Below are 18919 nucleotides of genomic sequence, written 5' to 3'. Positions count from 1 at the left end.
CTTATTCTTTCTTCTGCCTGCTCAAACCTGCCTGTGAATCCCTTCAGTAAATTTTTAATTTGTTATTGTATTTTTCAGCTCTAGAATTTATTTATTTATTTTAGCCTTTCTATTTCTTTACTGATACTCCCATTTTGCTCATGCATCATTTTCTTGACTTTCTCCACATCTTTCTTTTGTTGTTTGAGAATCTTTAAGACAGTGGTTTTTAAATCTTTGTCTAATAGTTCTGCCATTAGGTCTTTTTCAGGGACAGTTTCTGCTTATTTTTTAAATGAGCCAAACTTTCCTGCTTCTTTGTTTTCCTTGTGATTTTGTTGTCAAAAACTGGACGTTCAAATCAAATAATGTGGTAACTCTGAAAATAATATTCTCCTTTTGCTGTTTGTCTGCCATTGTTTCTGTTATTCTTTCTGTTTTTCTGATTGTTGTAGGCTGTTACAGTGCCTTTTTCTAAGCAAGTATGGTCACTTTCTAATTTCCTCATATATCCAGTTGCTTTTGAATGTTCCAGTCTTTAATGTCTGGCTCCCGAAAGGGAGAAAAAAAACAAAAACAAAAAAAACCTCAAGAGTAGGGGAAATATAGAACTGGCCCTTTAAATCCCCTGGATGTCACTTCAGCCAGAAGGAGAAAGGCTTGCAACAATGGGGGTGGTGTAGCAGAAGCAGCAACAATGGAGCCAGGTGATCAGAAGCAGCACTCAGCAATCAGAGCACAGATCCCCCATATTTGTAGAACAGGGTCCTTTTTGCCCTCCTTGGCTTCCACAAGCTGTGTGCAAGCTGCTCCAGGAATACATAACTAACTATCCCAGGACTGGAGGTGAGGGATATGAACTGTTACTGTCCTAACAGCTGAAATTGATTTAACTTAACTGCAATTTACTTCTGCAAGCCACTCTATAGAAATTGTAAGCCTTCAATTCAATAGATGCCAGAGTTCCAAAAATATTTACATCAGACAGATTCTGCCAGTGCAGTTGCTGTCTAGGTGAGGAGACAGATTCCTGAGACTTTTTACTCTGCCATCTCCCCAGAATCCTTCTAGTTTTAATATTGTACTCTCTAATGAGATGTAACTCTTTATGCAGTTCCCCCAATTGCTACAACTTATGGTTAAATAAGATGGTTATATAAGTTATATAAATGTTTACATCTTATGTGCATCTTCTCCAATGACAAAACCACTGGGGAAAACTTGGTAAAGTGTATGTGGGACATCTCTACCATTTTTGCAGCTAACTGTGAATATTTAATTATCTCAAAAACAAATAAAAAACAAACAGAAAAAAAAAAAAACTTGCCAAACTTGAAATTCAGGCTCTATTACTGTCTGTGTGAACTTGGTCTCATTTAACCAATCTGTAACTTGGCTTTTTCATCCATAAAATAACAGTATCTACCAAGTTATGGTAAGAAATAACCGAAATAACATATCAAAAGAAAAACTGTTTACTTAGATCCCAGTTGTCACTTTTCACTTTCACTAAGCCATCATATCCCCTGTGACCTGCACATACACATCCAGATGGCTGTACACATCCAGATGGCTGGTTCCTGCCTTAACTGATGACATTACCTTGTGAAATTCCTTCTCCTGGCTCATCCTGGCTCAAAATCTCCCCTGCTGAGCACCTAGTGACCCCCACCCATGCCTGTCAGAGAACAACCCCCCTTTTTTCCTTTACCAACCCAAATGTTATAAAACGGCCCCACCCGTATCTCCCTTCGCTGACTCTATTTTCGGTCTCAGCCCGTCTGCACCCAGGTGATTAAAAAGCTTTATTTCTTACACAAAGACTGTTTGGTGGGCTCGTCACTTGGATGCAAGTGAAATTTTGGTGCCGTGACTCGGATTGGGAGACCTCCCTTGGGAGATCAATCCCGTCCTCCTGCTCTTTGCTCCATGAGAAAGATCCACCTACAATCTCGGGTCCTTAGACTGACCAGCCCAAGGAACATCTCACCAATTTTGAATCAGGTAAGCGGCCTCTCTTTACTCTCTTCTCCAACCTCTCTCATTATCCCTCAACCTCTCTCCTTTCAATCTTGGTGCCACACTTCAATCTCTCCCTTCTCTCTTTCCTTTTCTGGTAGAGACAAAGGAGAACTGTTTTATCCATGAACCCAATACTCTGGCGCCGGTCACAGACTCAGGAAGACAGTCTTCCCTTGGCATTTAATCATGCAGGGATGCCTGCCTGATTATTCACCCATGTTTCAGAGGTGTCTGACCATGTGGGGACGCCTGCCTTGGTCCTTCACCCTTAGTGGCAAGTACCGCTTTTCTGGGGGGCAAGAATCCCGACCCCTTCTTTCTGTGTCTCTACCCCTTCTCCACTTCCCTGGGAGGCAAGCACCCCCATCCCTTCTGTGTCTCTACCCTCTCTTTTCTCTGGACTTGCCTCCTTCACTAAAGGCAACCTTCCACCCTCCATTCCTTCTCTCTTAGCCTGTGTTCTTAAAAACCTGAAACCTCTTCAACTCACACCTGACCTAAAACCTAAATGCCTTATTTTCTTCTGCAATGCCACTTGACCCCAATAAAAACTCGACAGTGGTTCCAAATAGCCAGAAAATGGCACTTTCAATTTTTCCATCTTACAAGATCAAAATAATTCTTGTCGTAAAATGGGCAAACAGTCTGAGGTGCCTGACGTCCAGGCGTTCTTTTACATCAGTCCCTCCCTAGTCTCTGTTCCCAATGCAACTCGTCCCAAATCTTCCTTATCTCCTTCCCGCCTGTCCCCTCAGTCCCAACCCCAAGCATCGCTGAGTCTTTCTAATCTTCCTTTTCTACAGACCCATCTGACCTCTCCCCTCCTCGCCAGGCTGAGCTAGGTCCCAATTCTTCCTCAGCCTCTGCTCCTCTACCCTATAATCCTTTTATCACCTCCCCTCCTCACACCTGGTCCGGCTTACAGTTTTGTTCTGTGACTAGCCCTCTACAACCTGTCCAGCAATTTCCTCTTAAAAAGGTGGCTGGAGCTAAAGGCATAGTCAAGGTTAATACTCCTTTTTCTTTATCCGAGCTTTCCCAAATCAGTTAGTGTTTAGGCTCTTTTTCATCAAATATGAAAAACCCAGCCCAGTTCATAGCCCATTTAGCAGCAACCCTGAGATGCTTTACTGCCCTAGACCCTGAAAGGTCAAAAGGCAGTCTTATTCTCAATATACATTTTATTTTATTACCCAATCTGCTCCCGACATTAAATAAAGCTCCAAAAATTAAATTCCAGCCCTCAAACCCCACAACAGGACTTAATTAACCTCACCTTCAAAGTGTACAATAATAAAGTAGAGGCAGCCAAGTAGCAATGTATTTCTGAGTTGCAATTCCTTGCCTCCACTGTGAGACAAACCCCAGGCATATCTCCAGCACAGAAGAACTCCAAACGCCTGAACCGCAGCCGCCAGGGGTTCCTCCAGAACCTCCTCCCCCAGGTGTTTGCTACAAGTGCTGGAAATCTGTCCACTGGGCCAAGGAATGCCCACAGCCCAGGATTCCTCCTAAGCCATGTCCCATCTGTGCAGTACCCTGCTGAAAATTGGACTATTCAACTCACCTGGAAGCCACTTCCAGAACCCCTGGAACTCTGGCCCAAGGCTCTCTGACTGACTCCTTCCCAGATCTTCTCGGCTTAGCAGCTGAAGACTGACACTGCCTGGTTGCCTTGGAAGCCTACAGGACAATCACAGACCTCTAGGTAACTCTCACAGTGGAGGGTAAGTCCATCCCCTTCTTAATCAATACGGAGGCAACCCACTCCACATTACCTTCTTTTCAAGGGCGTGTTTCCCTTACCTCCATAACTGTTGTGGGTATTGACAGCCAGGCTTCTAAATCTCTTAAAACTCCCCAACTCTGGTGCCAACTTAGACAATACTCTTTTAAGCACTCCTTTTTAGTTATCCCCAACTGCCCAGCTCCCTTATTAGGCCAAGACACTTTAACTAAATTATCTGCTTCCCTGACTATTCCTAGGTTACAGCCACACCTCATTGCCACCTTTTCCCCCAGTTCAAAGCCTCCTTCACATCCTCCCCTTGTATCTCCCCACCTTAACCCACAAGTATAGGACACCTCTACTCCCTCCTTAGTGAGTGATCAAGCACCCCTTACCATCCCATTAAAACCTAATCACCCTTACCCCGCTCAATGACAGTATTCCATCCCACAGCATGCTTTAAAAGGATTAAAGTCTGTTATCACTCGCCTGCTACAGCATGGCCTTTCAAAGCCTATAAACTCCCCTTATAATTCCCCCATTTTGCCTGTCCTAAAATCAGACAAGTCTTACAGGTTAGTTCAGGATCTGTGCCTTATCAACCAAATTGTTTTGCCTATCCACCCCATGGTGCCAAACTCATATACTCTCCTATCCTCAATACCTCCTTCCAACAACCCACTATTCTGTTCTGATCTCAAACATGCTTTCTTTACTATTGCTTTGCACCCTTCATCCCAGCCTCTCTTCACTTTCACTTGGACTGAGCCTGACACCCATTAGGCTCAGCAAATTACCTAGGCTGTACTGCCACAAGGCTTCACAGACAGCCCCCATTACTTCAGTCAAGCCCAAATTTCTTCCTCATCTGTTAACTGTCTTGGCATAATTCTCATAAAAACACACATGCTCTCCCTGCCGATTGTGTCCAGCTGATCTCTCAAACCCCAACACCTTCTACAAAACAACAACTCCTTTCCTTTCTAGGCATGGTTGGATATTTTCGACTTTAGAAACCTGGTTTTGCCATCCTAACAAAACCATTATATAAACTCACAAAAGGAAACCTAGCTGACCCTATGGATCCTAAATCCTTTCCCCACTCCTCTTTCCGTTCCTTGAAGACAGCTTTAGAGAATGCCCCACCCTAGCTCTCCGTGACTCATCCCAACCCTTTTTATTACCCACAGCTAAAGTGCAGGGCTATGCAGTCAGAATTCTTACACAAGAACTGGGACCATGCCCTGTAGCCTTTTTATCCAAACAACTTGACTTTACTGTTTTAGCCTAGCCCTCAAGTCTGCATGCGGCGGCTGCCGCCGCCCTAATACTTTTAGAGGCCCTTAGAATCACAAACTATGCTCAACTCACTCTCTACAGTTCTCATAACTTCCAAAATCTATTTTCTTCCTCCCTCACACCTGACACATATACTTTCTGCTCCCCCCTCCCTGCTCCTTCAGCTGTATTCACTCTTTGTTGAGTCTCCCACAATTACCACTGTTCCTGGCCCAGACTTCAATCTGGCCTCCCACGTTATTCCTGATACCACACCTGACCCCCATGACTATATCTCTCTGATCCACCTGACATTCACCCCATTTCCCCGTATTTCCTTCTTTCCTGTTCCTCACCCTGATCACACTTGGTTTATTGATGGCAGTTCCACCAGGCCTAATTACCAGCAAAGGCAGGCTATGCTATAGTAGAAGCCACTAGCCCACCTCTTATAACCTCTCATTTCCTTTGCATCATGGAAATCTATGCTCAAGGAAATAACTTCTCAGTGTTCCATCTGCTATTCTACTACTCCTCAGGGATTATTCAGGCCCCCTCCCTTCCCTACACATCAAGCTCATGGATTTGCCCCCACCCAGGACTGGTAACTCTTAACTCCCTGTTAGAGTGGATAGATGATCTTTGCTGGCAGGGGACCCTCCAATACTTTCACCCTGATGAAGTTCTATTCTTTACTTTTATACTCACTCTTATTCTCATTCCCATTCTTATGCCACCTTCTACCTCTCCCCAGCTATCTCCACCACACTATCAATCTCACTCACTCTCTCCTAGCCGTTTCTAATCCCTCCTTAGCGAACAACCGCTGGCTTTGCATTTCCCTTTCTTCCAGCGCCTACACAGCTGTCCCCACCTTACATGCAGACTAGGCAACATCTCCTGTCTCCCTACACCTCCAAACTTCCCTTCTGAAGAACTCATTTACTTTCTAGGCAGGTCCAGCAAGACCTCCCCAGACATTTCACATCAGCAAGCTGCTGTCCTCCTCTGCACTTACTTAAAAAACCTTTCTCCTTATATCAACTCTACTCCACCCATATTTAGACCTCTCACAACACAAACTACTATTCCTGTGGCCGCTCCTTTATGTATCTCTGGGCAAAGACCCACTGGAATTCCCCTAGGTAATCTTTCACCTTCTTGATGTTCCTTTACTCTTCATCTCCAAAGCCCAACTACACACATCACTGAAACAATTGAAGCCTTCCAGCTCCGTATTACAGACAAGCCCTCTATCCATACTGGCAAACTTAAAAACATTAGCAGTAATTATTGCTTAGGAAGACACCCTGTATTTCACTCCATCCTTGGCTACCTTCCCCTTGCTCGTCAGACTCTCTTCCCAGGCCCTCTTCTTGTTTACTTATACCCAGCCCCGAAAATAACAGTGAAAGGTTGCTCGTAGACACTCAGTGATTTTCTCCTACACCATGAAAATCGAACCTCCCCCTCTACGCAGTTACCTCATCAGTCCCCATTACAACCTCTGACAGCTGCCGCCCTAGCTGGATCCCTAGGAGTCTGGGTACAAGACACCCCTTTCAGCACTCCTTCTCACCTTTTTACTTTGCATCTCCAGTTTTGCCTCGCACAAGGTCTCTTCTTCCTCTGTGGATCCTCTACCTACACGTGTCTACCTGCTAATTGGACAGGCACATGCACACTAGTTTTTCTTAGTCCCAAAATTCAATTTGCAAATAGGACTGAAGAGCTCCCTGCTCCCCTCATGACATCGACATGACAAAAAAGAGCTATTTCACTAATTCCTTTGCTTGTCAGTTTAGGACTTTCTGCCTCCACTATTGCTCTCGGTACTGGAATAGCAGGCATTTCAACCTCTGTCACGACCTTCCGTACGTAGCCTCTCTACTGATTTCTCTCCTAGCATCACAGACATATCACAAACTTTATCAGTCCTCCAAGCCCAAGTTGACTCTTTAGCTGCAGTTGTCCTCCAAAACCGCCGAGGCCTTGACTTACTCACTGCTGAAAAAGGACAACTCTGTATATTCTTAAATGAACAGTGTTGTTTTTACCTAAATCAATCTGGCCTGGTGTATGACAACATAAAAAAACTCAAGGATAGAGCCCAAAAACTTGGCAACCAAGCAAGTAATTACGCTGAACCCCCTTGGGCACTCTCTAATTGGATGTCCTGGGTCCTCAATTCTTAGTCCTTTAATACCTGTTTTTCTCCTTCTCTCATTCCATTTAGTTTTTCAATTCATACAAAACCATATCTAGGCCATCACCAATAATTCTACATGACAAATGTTTCTTCCGACAACCCCACAATATCATCCCTTACCACAAAATCTTCCTTCAGCTTAATCTCTCCCACTCCAGGTTCCCACACCACCCCAATCCCGCTCAAAGCAGCCCTGAGAAACATCGTCCATTATCTCTCCATACCATCCCCCAAAATTTTCGCCACCCCAACACTTTACCACTATTTCATTTTATTTTTCGTATTAATATAAGACAGGAATGTCAGGCCTCTGAGCCCAAGCTAAGCCATCATATCCCCTGTGATCTGCACATACACATCCAGATGGCTGGTTCCTGCCTTAACTGACGACATTCCACCACAAAAGAAGTGAAAATGGCCTGTTCTTGCCCTAACTGATGACATTACCTTGTGAAATTCCTTCTGTTGGCTCATCCTGGCTCAAAAGCTCCCCCGCTGAGCACGTTGTGACCCCCCCCACCCCTGCCCGCCAGAGAACAACGCCGCTTTTTTCCTTTACCTACCCAAATCATATAAAACGGCTCCACCCGTATCTCCCTTGATGACTCTCTTTTTGGACTCAGCCCGCCTGCACCCAGGTGATTAAAAAGCTTTCTTTCTCAAACAAAGACTGTTTGGTTGTCTCTTCACGTGGACGCGAGTGAAAGGGGATATGAAATGTTACTGTCCTAACAGCTGAAATTGATTTAACTTAACTGCAATTTACTTCTGCAAGCCACTCTATAGGAATTGTAAGCCTTCAATTCAATAGATGCCAGAGTTCCAAAAATATTTACATCAGACAGATTCTGCCAGTGCAGTTGCTGGCTAGGTGAGGAGACAGATTCCTGAGACTTTTTACTCTGCCATCTTCCCAGAATCCTCCTAGTTTTAATATTGTACTCTCTAATGAGATGTAACTCTTTACCCAGTTTCCCCAATTGCTGCAACTTATGGTTAAATAAGATGGTTATATAAATTATATAAATGTTTACTTCTTATGTGCATCTTCTCCAATGACAAAACCACTGGGGAAAACTTGGTAAAGTGTACATAAGACCTCTCTACCATTTTTGCAGCTAACTGTGAAAATTTAGTTATCTCAAAAACAAAAAAAAACAAACAGAAAAAAGAAATTGCCAAACTTGAAACTTAGGCTATAACACTGTCTGTGTGAACTTGGGCTCATTTAACCAATCTGTGACTTGGTTTTGTCATCCATAAAATAACAGTATCTACCAAGTTATGGCAAGAAATAACTGAAATAACATATCAAAAGAAAAACTGTTTACTTAGATCCCAGTTGTCACTTTTTGCTTCCGTTGCAATTGCTTTTGGCATCTTCATCATGAAATCTTTGCCTGTGCCTACGTCTTGAATGGTATCGTCTAGGTTGTCTTCCAGGATTTTTATAGTTTTGGGTTTTACATTTAAGTTTTTAATTCATTTCAAGTTAATTTTTGTATATGGTGTAAGGAAGCGGTCCAGTTTCAATCTTCTGCATACGGCTGGCCAATTCTCCCAGCATCATTTATTGAATAAGGAATCCTTTCCCCATTGCTTGTTTTTGTCAGATTTGTCAGAGATCAGATAGTTGCAGGTATGTGGTCTTATTTCTGGGATCTCTATTCTGTTCCATTGGTCTATGTTTTTTTTACCAGTACCATGCTGGTTTTGGTTACTGTAGCCTTATAAAATAGGTTCAAGTTGAATAGTGTGATGCCTCCAGGTTTTTTCTTTTTGTTTAGGATTGCCTTGGCTATCCAGGCTCTGTTTTTGTTCCATATGAATTGTAAAATAGTTTCCTCTAGATTTGTGAAGAATGTCAATAGTGGTTTAATAGTAATAGTATCGAATCTATAAATTGCTTTGGGCAATATGGCTGTTTTAATAAAATTGATTCTACCTATCCATGATCATGGGATGATTTTCCATTTGTTTGCATCTTCTGTGTTTTCTTTGAGCAGTGTTTTGTAGTTCTCCTTGTAGAGATCTTTCACCTCCCTAGTTAGCTGTATTACTATGTATTTTATTTCTTTTGTGGCAATTGTGAATGGGAGTTCATTCCTGATTTGGCCCTTGGCTTAACTGTTGTTGGTGTATAGGAATGCTAGTGACTTTTGCACATTAATTTTGTATCCTGAGACTTTGCTGATGTTGTTATTATTTAAAAAAATCAAAAGATAACAGATGCTGGTGAGGCTGTGGAGAAAGGGGATAGCTTATACACTGTTGGCGGGAGTGTAAATTAGTTCAGTCATTGTGGAAGACAGTGTGGTGATTCCTCAAAGACATAAAGACAAAAATACCATTCAACCAGCAATCCCATTATTGGGATCCCATTATACCCAAAGGAATATAAATCATTCTACCATAAAGACACATGCGCAGCACTATTCACAATAGCAAAGACATGAAACCCAGCTAAATGCCCATCAATGACAGACTGGATAAAGAAAATGTGGTACATAAGGCCGGGCGCGGTGGCTCACGCCTATAATCCCAGCACTTTGGGAGGAGGCCAAGGCAGGTGGATCACGAGGTCAGGAGATCAAGACCATCCTGGCTAACACAGTGAAACCCCGTCTCTACTAAAAATACAAAAACTTAGCCGGGCGAGGTGGCGGGCACCTGTAGTCCCAGCTACTCAGGAGGCTGGGGCAGGAGAATGGCGTGAACCCTGGGGGGCGGAGCCTGCAGTGAGCCGAGATTGCGCCACTGCACTCCAGCCTGGGCGACAGCGAGACTCTGTCTCAAAAAAAAAAAAAAAAAAAGAAAATGTGGTACATATACACCATGGAATACTATGCAACCATAAAAAAGAACAAGATCATGTCCTTTGCAAGGACACAGATGGAGCTGGAGGCCATTATCCTTAGCAAACTAACACAGGAACAAAAAACCACATACCACATGTTCTCAGTTATAAGTGGAAGCTAAATGATGAGAACACATGGACACATAGTGGAGAACACCACAAACTGGGGCCTTTTGGAGGGTGAAGGGTAGGAGGAGAGAGAAAATTTTAAAAAATAACTAATGGGTACTAGGTTTAATACCTGGGTGATAAAATAATCTGTACAACAAACCCCCATAACACAAGTTTACCTATGTAACAAATCACTTGTACCCCTGAACTTAAAAATAATAAAATAAATAATAAAGAAAAAAAAAGAAAAGAAAAACCGTTCTGTGAGTACTAAGTGATTACTCTTATATTTCTGTTTTTCCTGTGTTGTAGAGCTGGGCAAGATCAATCCTTCTTTCAATCTTTGATTATTTGCATGATCTAGTGCATGTCCAAATTATACAACTATTATCCAGAGCCTACATGACTAATAAAATGTTTTCAGCATTTCTCCATCACATCTTAGAAAACATTGTCCTTCAGGATAAACACAAAAGGACTAGACACTGAGTATACCAAGGTGCAGGCACAAGCAGGCTTATCATCTGACTTTATTCACACCTTACCTTAATGATCAAAATATGCCTTCCAAAGCACAGGATGCTTACAACCCCATGTTATTCATCAAATAAAAATAAACAAAAACCATATTAATGTTCAATAGATCAAAAGACAATTAGGAAAACTGGCACATGTATAGCCAGACAAATCCAGGGGAAAAGAATAAAACATGAAGCTAAGAAATAAGTCAAGCATATAGGGGGAGTTGGTATATGAAAAGGTTGTCATCTGAAATTAATGGGGGGAAAGATGAACTATTTAATAAATGGCATTGTAATAATTAGATAGCCACCTAGAAAAATATATATGTTACACCCATATTCTGCATCAGGACAAATTCTAAATGGATCAAATATTTAGATGTGAAAATGTAACAATAAAATGCTAGAAGAAAATAGAATTTTTTTATAATCTTGAAGTAAGAAAGACTTTTCTAACCATGACACAAAATAAAGAACCCATGGAAGAAACAAATGATAAAATTCACTATGTGAAAATCAAAAAGTTCTGCATGGTAAAAACAAAAACAAATCCAAAAACCAAAAAAAAAAAAGAGGAAAAAATACTCATATAACAATAGAAGGTCAATAATCTTTTGAAATGGTTATTTCTTATAACGTTGCTTATAATAGTAAAATATTGGAAACAACCTAAATTTTCATCACTAGGAGGCTGATTGAATAAATTATGGTTTAATAAATTATATGTTATAGAATATTAGGCAATTGTAAAAAAACTGAGAAAGCTCTTTAAGTAAATAATATGGAAAGATCTTTAGGTATATTATTAGCTTTCTAAAAAGCAAAGTGAAAACTGGGTGTATAGTATGCTACCTTTTGAGTAAAAGGGGTAAAATAAGGAAACGTATTTTTTCATTGCTTCTGTAGACACAAAGAAACTCTGGAATGATTTATAATAAACCAATTATGCTGGCTATCCAGAGGGTAGGCAGGTAAGTGGGAAATGAATAGGTAATTACAATTTTTCATCTTATACCTTTTGCAATTTTTTGAACCATTAAAAATTTATCTGTTCAAAAATTGGATTACAACACTTAAGCAGATGCGAAAATATTATTTTATTCATTTTAACCTCCACTAAAAAATATCCCAAGAGATTCTTTTTTAGACTGAAAATATTCTGGAAAACACCTTCTAATCAGAGACCAGGAGACTTAAGATACCACAAAAAGCCCCTGGATTAAAATGCTGAAAGATGACTTCCCATTCAGCTGTCTAAGAAATTAGTTAAAATTTACTTTAAAATATGAACGATGGGCTGGGCGCAGTGGCTCACGCCATAATCCCAGCACTTTGGGAAGTTGAGGTGGAAAGATTGCTTGAGCCCTGGAGTTCAAGAACAGTCTGGGCAACACGTCAAGACTCCGACTCTACAAAAAATACAAAAATTAGCCAGGTGTGGTGGCACATACCTCCAATCCCAGATACTTGGGAGGCTGAAGCAGGAGGATCCTTGAGCCCAGAAGGCAAAAGCTGCAGTGAGCCATGATTGTGCCACTACACTCTGGGTGACAAAGCCAGGCCTTGTCTAAAAAACTAATAATGGTAAAGTAAAATAAAATAAAACATGAACATCGTATAATTTTTTGCAAATCTTAAAGGTATTAACAATTGAACCATATAAAATTCTGAGACCTAGCAATGCCATACTATATTAAAGGGACATAAAATATAAGAAAAAGATAACAATGAAGGTAAGCAATTGTGGGAGGAGAGAAAAAGGCTTTGCAGTAGACAGGTGAATAGTAGAAAAATATCAAAGATCTGCAGTTCATTACAGGAGTAACTAAAGTTTGAGAAAAATATTCCAGCAGGTCATTATATGTGTGTACTCTGTGTGTGTGTGCTTGTTTAATTGTTCATTTATTTATTTATTTTATTCATTTATTCATTCCAAACTGGCAACTTTTCCTTTCATTTTAAATACACACTTTAAAAGCAGGAGGGAACTGTATTCCCAAAACTTATAGACCTACAGAAATAAAAATTGACTTAGAGGCCAGGAGCCCTGGCTCATGCCTGTAATCCCAGTGTTACTGGTGGAGGGTGTCCAGGTTCTTGGTGTCTTGAACAAAGAATTGGACAAAATGCACAAACAAAGCAAGGAAAGAATGAATCAACAAAAGCAGAGATTTATTGAAAACAAAAGTACACTCCACAGGGCAGGAATGGGCCTGGGCAAAGGGGCTTAAGAGCCCCAGTTAAAGAATTTTCTGGGGCTTAAATACCCTCTAGAAATTTCCTATTGGTGACTTGGTGTACACCATATGTAAATGAATCAGTCCTAGTGGTTGCAGAAAGCAGCCAATCAAAGGCTGAAGTGAAGTTACAGAATTACATCCTATGCAAACGTCTGATTGGTTTTGAAAAGCAACCAATCAGAGGCTTAAGTGAAGTTACAAAGTTATACTCCTATGCAAATGAAGACTTGGCCCACTACTAGCCTGATTGGTTGCATGAAGGGACCAATCAGAGGTACTTTCAATTTTTCATCTGCCAGGCAGAAAAGCAGGGGCGATACAAAGCGAATAGCCTCTGGTCCTTTTGTTACTTGGCTATGAAGAGTTGGGGTTTTCCTTTTGCTTTACTTCTAGGAAGTCAGTGTCAATTGGCCTTAGGTTCTCTGCCTCCAGACCCTATTCTTCTGCCTTGCCAGCACTTTGGGAGGCCAAGGCAGGCAGATCCCTTGAGGCCATGAGTTCAAGACCAATTTGGCCAACATGGCAGAACCATGTCTCTACAAAAAATACAAAAATTAGCCAGATGTGGTGGCACATGCCTGTAATCCCAGCTGCTCGGGAGTCTGAGGCATGAGAATCGCTTGAACCTGGGAGGTGGAGGTTGCAATGAGCCAAGATCACCCCACTGTAATCAAGCCTGGGTGACAGAGTGAGACTCTGTCTCAAAACAAACAAACAAACAAAATCTATTTAGAGAAGAAGTCTTTACAAAACATTAACCTAAATTATAAGATGGGGGACAGCATAATTATAATATCGGTAAGTGACCACAAAAAGTAAACATGATCATTCCTGAAACACCGACTATTAAGTCCAGAGAGATTATAAACATACACACTTTTATAACTGCTAGTCATTTCTGTCTAAGCTTTAGTTATTAAGTTAAATTATTTACATCTAAACCATGAAAAGAATTCACAATTTTTCTGAAGTTAAGTTTTTTTTTCAAGAGAAGAAAGAGAAGGAAATTTTACAATGAGTAACATACACTTTAGATGGAAATCTGACAATATAAAATTGGAGTTTAAATTTTTTGTGGGGCTGGGCACGATGGCTCATGCCTGTAATCTCAGCACTTTGGGAGGCCGAGGTGGGTGGATCACGAGGTCAGGAGATTGAGACCAGCCTGCCCAAACATGGTGAAATCCCATCTCTACTAAAAATACAAAAATTAGCTATGCATGGTAGTGCGCACTTGTAGTCCCAGCTACTTAGGAGGCTGAGGCAGGAGAATCACTTGAACCCGGGAGGCAGAGGCTGCAGTGAGCCAAGATCCTGCCACTGCACTCCAGCCTGGGCAACAGAGCAAGACTCCGTCTCAAAAAAAAAATTTTTTTTTGAAGATGTAAATTTAAGTCTGTATTTGTCAGTAGCCTACCAAGTAAAAAATATTTACATCAATCTGGTGATACGGTTTGGCTATATCCCCACCCAAATCTCATCTTGAATTGTAGTTCCAATAATCCCCACATGTCATGGGAGGGCCCCAGTGGGAGGTAACTGAAACATGGGGGCGGTTACCCCATGCAGTTCTCATGATAGTGAGTTCTCATGAGATCTGATGGTTTTATAAGGGGCTTTTTCCTCTTTGCTTGGCACCTCTCCTTCCTGCCATCATGTGAAAAAGGATGTGTTTGCTTCCCTTTCCTCCATGATTTTAAGTTTCCTGGAGGCCTCCCCAGCCATGCGGAACTGGGAGTCAATTAGACCTCTTTCGTTTATCAATTATCCAGTCTTGGGCAGTTCTTTATAGCAGTATGAAAATGGACTAATACATCTGGTTTGTTTTTTATTTTCCATAATCTAAGCTGGGGTTCAGAGTTCTTCCTCAATTCTCCCCAAGCACTCTATATATACTGTACCTACTTTTGCTGTTCTAGAATACTCTTGCTGTCTCTGTCTTACCCTAGATGGATTCTAGAGGCCCAGTCCCTGTGTCTTTTATTTACGGTTGACCCTTAAACAAAAAAAATTTTTGAACTGTGTGGGTCTGCTTATATGTGGATTTCTTCAACCTTTGCCACCCCTGAGACAGCAAGACCAACCCCTCCACTTCCTCCTACTCCTCAGCCTATTCAACATGAAGACGAGAAGGTTGAAGACCTTTATGATGATCCACTTCCACTTAATGGATAGTAAATATATTTCTCTTCCTTATGATTTTCTTAATAACATTTTCTTTTCTCTAGCTTACTTTATTATAAGAATACAGTATATAATCATATAACATACAAAATATATGTTAATCAACTGTTTATGTTATGGGCAAGGCTTGCAGCCAACAGTAGGCTATCAGTAGTTAAGTCTGGGGGGAGTCAAATGTGGGCTGGGGCACGGTGGTTCATGCCTGTAATCCCAGCACTTTGGGAGGCTGGCGCCAAGGCATGAGGAGCACTTGAGGCCAAGCATCAAGACCAGCCTGAGCAACTTAGCAAGACTCCCCCATCACTCTCCCCACAAAAAATGTATATGTATATATGTTAGTCTGGCCTGGTGGTGCACACCTATAATCCCAATTACTCAGAAGCTGAGGCAGGGGGGTCATTTGAGCCCAGGAGTTCAAGGCTGCAGTGAGCTATGGTATGCCACTGCACTCCAGCCTGGACAACAGAGTGAGATTCTGTCTCAAAAAAAAAAAATTATACGCTTTTTTTTTTTTTTTTTTTAGACAGGTTCTCTCTCTGTCACCCAGTCTGGAGTGTGGTGGCGTGATCTCAGCTCACTGCAGCCTCAACCTCCCAGGCTCAGGTGATTCTCCTACCTCAGCCTCCCAAGTAGCTGGGACTCAGGTGTGTGCCACCATGCCTGGCTAATTTTTTATATTTTTAGTAGAGATGGGGTTTTGCTATGTTGCCCAGGCTGGTCCTGAGCTCCTGGACTCAAGCAATACTCCCACTTCGGCCTCCCAGAGTGCTGGGATTACAGGTTTGAGCCACTGTGCCTGGCCGATATGCAGATTTTTTACCTATATGTAGGTGCATGAGTTCCCCTAACCCCCAAGTTGTTCAAGGGTCAACTGGTACTGTGGTATTCACAGAACCTAGTACAGTGCCTGGCTCATTGATGCTTAATAAACATTTTTTGTATTTAATTAAGTATTTAAAAATTAAGACATAGTAATATTTTGTATATTAATGACATTTTAAATACCCAACATTTCCATTTAGGCCAAAGTTATTTAGTTTTCACATACACTGTCACTTAATAAGTGATGCTGAATTTATAAGACTACGTTTAAGAGAAATTTAGCCTTAGGAGATTCACTGTAAAATTCTAGTAAACAAATTCTTCAGGGATAATTTTCTTTCTCTGCTCATATAACCCAAAAGTAGCTATAATAAAATTTGTTTTTTGTTTTTTGTTTTTATTTGAACGAAGTTTCGCTCTTGTTGCCCAAGCTGGAGTGCAATGGTGCAATCTTGGCTCACTGCAACCTCCGTCTCTCAGGTTCAAGCGATTCTCTTGCTTCAGCCTCCCAAGTAGCTGGGATTACAGGTGCTCGCCACCACGCCGGGCTAATTTTTTATATTTTTGGTAGAAACGGGGTATCACTATGTTAGCTAGGCTGGTCTCGAACTCCTGACCTCAGGTGATTCGCCGGCCTCAGCCTACCAAAGTGCTGGGATTACAGGAGTGAGCCACCGCACTTGGCCATAAAATTAATTCTTTTACAGCATCTTTATATTCAAGTATTTTGTAGAAAGTATTCAAGATTATTTGGTTCCTTAGGATGTCATATAATTTTTATTTATAATTAAAATATTTGATAAAGCCTTTAGACATTTAAAATCCAAATTTCTATGTCCAGAAATTATGTGTTATTGGGAATGAGAAATTACACTGCAGGCTTCGCCAGGATCCTTCTGAACGTGCCCTGCTTTAAATGGCCAACAGGGGGCAGCATGTTCTAGGGAAATGTCTCCAATCCTGCAACAGTCTGTGACGAAAAACGGTCGCAGAACTGCCACCAGAACTCTTGGACTGTGGAATGCAGGGTAAACAAAAATCTATTTACTGGCTCCAGTCAAACTACTTCTAAAGCAGTAGAAGTCACCTTATGGTTTCAATCATTTTACAATTAGTTTCAATATCACCACTAATTATCACCTGCTTGTTAATGCATAATAGGTGAATATAACACAAAATAGCAAGTTTCCTGTCAAGCCAGAGAGGACAGAAGAAAGAGCTAAAAGAATCTTGGGAATATGAAATATTGAAAAATGCTTAAGTAATCTGGAACACTTATTATTTGCACACTTAATGACCTTTCAGTCTAACATGATTAATATGTGATTTTTTACTGTTTATAATACTAACCCCTTATATATATTATTAACATAGATACTACTAATAGTAATGCACTCAGATAACTATAGAACTAGTGAGGATTTTTAGGCTAATTAATGTATTCATTCTTTGTACAAGTAAATTCTGTAAAAACAGAAAAATTTATCCTATGAAATAGATTGACATTCAATATCACATATTTTACTATAACTGTAGGATGTTACTAGTATGGGGTCCTTTTATAGACTAATATACAGTAGTAAAAATTATGGTAAAATTGTAGGCAAGTTAGATTAGAAAGATACTTTTTTATTTTGTTCAATTTGGTTAGATTTGTTCTTTAGCAAAAGGCATTCATTTGTGTATATTCTTAATTTTACTCTGCTATGTTGTCATGTTTACCTACAGAAACTGTTAATTAATAGTATCCTTGATTTCGAAGCTTGAAGAGATCCTGACATTCCCTCTATTTAAAGAGTCTTTGAGTCCCTACTTTTGATGCAGTTTCCTAGGATACTGAGAAATCAGTTGCTATTTAAACATTGGCTAGACTTGTCTAACTTCAAATAATTTACTTGAGACTTGTTTAAAATTATATTAGCCACTAAGCTTAGAAATGTGTCAAGTAGGAGTCAGGTTATGACCTCGTACTTCAAATGAAACTTGAAGACTTGGTTGGCTCTCATAATCTCAGCTAGTCCTCACTGATGGCTCTATGGCAGCACAGCACTGGAGAAGTACAATCAGGAAACATCACTCTAGTTCTATTATACAGTTCACTTAGTTGATGAGTGGTGAACCAATTATTACATTTTTCTGTACCTCAATTGTATGTAAACAGTGTAGATATTTGTTAAATGTTTGTCGAAGTGATTATGACGATGATATTACTTTGGTTTTCTAAGAAATCAAAAAGGAAATTTACAAATAAAGAACTAAATGGTAATGAAAAGTTCCTTTTAAGGATAATTTCTAAATATGAGTAATTTTAATTTTAAAAAGAAATTAACAGTATGCTCAAAGTGCTTTGCCAGGTCCCGAGAAGACTAACATAAATAAGTTAAGAGGAGCAGTGGCTCACGCCTATAATCCCAGCACTCTGGGAGGCAGACATGGGTGGATCCCTTGAGCTTGATGTTGGATCCCAGGAGTTCAACACCAGCCTGGGCAACACGGCAAACCCCATTTCTACCAAATATATATATACACACACACACACACACACACACACACACACACACACTTATTAGCTGGGTGTGGTGTCTCACGCCTGTAGTCCCAGCTACTCTGGAGGCTGAAGTGGGAGGATTGCTTGAGTTGGTGAGGCAGAGATTGCAGTAAGTAGAGATCAGGCCACTGCACATAGCCTGGGCAACAGAGTGAGACCCTGTCTCAAATAAATAAATAAGTCAAGAGGAGCATATCATAACAGAGCCCTTCCTAGGGAGCTGAGGAAGGTTTCACAAGGAAAATAACATAATCTGGCCTGAAGGATGCTGAAAATTTCAACCAAAAGCAAAAAGATTATTAAAAATAATAGGCCCGGTGCGGTGGCTCACGCCTGTAATCCCAGCACTTTGGGAGGCCGAGGCGGGCGCATCATGAGGTCAGGAGATTGAGACCATCCTGGCTAACATGGTGAAACCC

At 40.9% G+C, this 18919-nt stretch overlaps 3 long non-coding RNA genes across 9 annotated transcripts in view; 2 read left to right on the top strand and 1 right to left on the bottom strand.

Annotated features, from left to right (window-relative positions):
• LOC134736833 (uncharacterized) overlaps positions 1-18919 on the top strand; it is a 141039-nt gene that overhangs the window by 44166 nt on the left and 77954 nt on the right. The window lies entirely within an intron of this gene.
• LOC134736828 (uncharacterized) overlaps positions 1-18919 on the bottom strand; it is a 146884-nt gene that overhangs the window by 119881 nt on the left and 8084 nt on the right. For all 7 annotated transcript variants that reach the window (XR_010121191.1, XR_010121190.1, XR_010121196.1 and 4 more), the window contains exon 2: positions 3569-3684. This is a non-coding gene — a long non-coding RNA (uncharacterized lncRNA). The remainder of the gene's footprint in view (positions 1-3568; positions 3685-18919) is intronic.
• On the top strand, positions 673-3668 carry LOC134736834 (uncharacterized). Its single transcript, XR_010121198.1, has 3 exons — positions 673-825; positions 1802-1983; positions 3537-3668. It is a non-coding gene; the product is annotated as an uncharacterized lncRNA (long non-coding RNA).

The sequence above is a fragment of the Symphalangus syndactylus genome, chromosome 1 (genome assembly GCF_028878055.3).
Source record: "Symphalangus syndactylus isolate Jambi chromosome 1, NHGRI_mSymSyn1-v2.1_pri, whole genome shotgun sequence".
In the NCBI taxonomy this organism is placed as follows: domain Eukaryota; kingdom Metazoa; phylum Chordata; class Mammalia; order Primates; family Hylobatidae; genus Symphalangus; species Symphalangus syndactylus.
This window is presented reverse-complemented; position numbering and strand designations above follow the sequence as displayed.